The sequence below is a fragment of the Pteropus medius genome, unplaced genomic scaffold (assembly GCF_902729225.1).
Source record: "Pteropus medius unplaced genomic scaffold, Ma_sr-lr_union100, whole genome shotgun sequence".
Lineage (NCBI taxonomy): Eukaryota > Metazoa > Chordata > Mammalia > Chiroptera > Pteropodidae > Pteropus > Pteropus medius.
Window position 1 is genome coordinate 24199001 of NW_024342467.1, and position 1204 is coordinate 24200204.

The following is a 1204-nucleotide window of genomic DNA, read 5'->3' on the forward strand; positions in this document are numbered from 1 at the left end:
GAACACGCAACCCCGAAGAAATTGTCTGCTAGTTGTATTCAGCCCTCGAGTGGTCTCCATCAGCGACCTTTATCTTAAAGTTGACTCCAGAAAACCAAAAAAAAAAAGGAAGTTTCATTAAGACTGACTTATTCTTATGATTTCTCATTCTTTTGGCATTTTATTTTTTAGGTGAGGCAACCCTTGGTCAACCTCACAGATTGCAAGGGCCTTGTCAGCTTACAATCCCTTATTTTTTATTATTTACGCCTACAGCACCTGGTCTTCCTCGGTGGTCTCCCATCCAAGTACTAACCAGGCCCCACCCTGCTTAGCTTCCGAGATCAGACGGGATCGGGCTTGCTCAGGGTGGCGTGGCCGTAGACTGATTTCTTGTTCTTTGCTGACGATTTTCTGTATTCCATTTATGGTCTTATCCTCCCTCCCCTCGCTCTTGGTCAGCCTCCCATAGAACGTGAGGTCCAAGGTCAAGATGACCAGGGCATTTGTTTCCACTGCAAACTGCGTGGAGTGTTACTTTAGAATCAGAATAACCGACCGAGGGGCAAGTCTGTTATGCCACCCACGGTTTGTGACCTCATGTGAAATACACCTTTAAGCTCGACTTTTCTCAACTTTAAATGACATCATAATAGCAATTATGAAGATTAAACAAGATAATACATATGAATGGTTTACCTAGAAAAGGTGGAAAATAGGAGAACGTATTAGTGTGGGGGTTCAGGCTACAGCAAGAAGGCTACGCATCACGTGCGCTTCCAAGGACCTGGCACTTAATTCCAGGGAGTTGGCACTTCGAAAGGCGACACATCAATTTCACAAAAGAAGAAGGGACCTCGAGTGAGTACTGGGACAGCAGTGTCAGAGTTCAGATGTCTCTGGGATAAGTACAAAGCCAGAGATAAGATACAAGATGAGATGCCGAGACTTAGCCAGATGTAGCAGTGTCATGAAATCAAATTCAGCGTGAGATGGTTCTTAACACCAAAGGCTGTGAACAAGGCGGGAATGCTGAGGGCTGGCGCTCTCTGGATGCAGGCCGTGGCGGAGTGGGGGCCAGGCAGGAGTAAGACCACACTAGCCAGATGCATAACACACCAACTTTTCTGTACTGCTGGAAACAAGTGGCAAGAAAATATTTTTAACAGACTCCCAGCAAATCCAGCAGCGATGAGGCATTTTCACCTTTAAAACCCAAGGCGAT

At 45.9% G+C, this 1204-nt stretch overlaps 1 non-coding gene across 1 annotated transcript; it reads right to left on the reverse strand.

The window, feature by feature from the left end:
* Window positions 1–246: 246 nt before the first annotated feature.
* LOC120602550 (5S ribosomal RNA) lies at window positions 247–365 on the reverse strand. Its single transcript, XR_005652793.1, has one exon. It is a non-coding gene; the product is annotated as a 5S ribosomal RNA (ribosomal RNA).
* Window positions 366–1204: the final 839 nt, after the last annotated feature.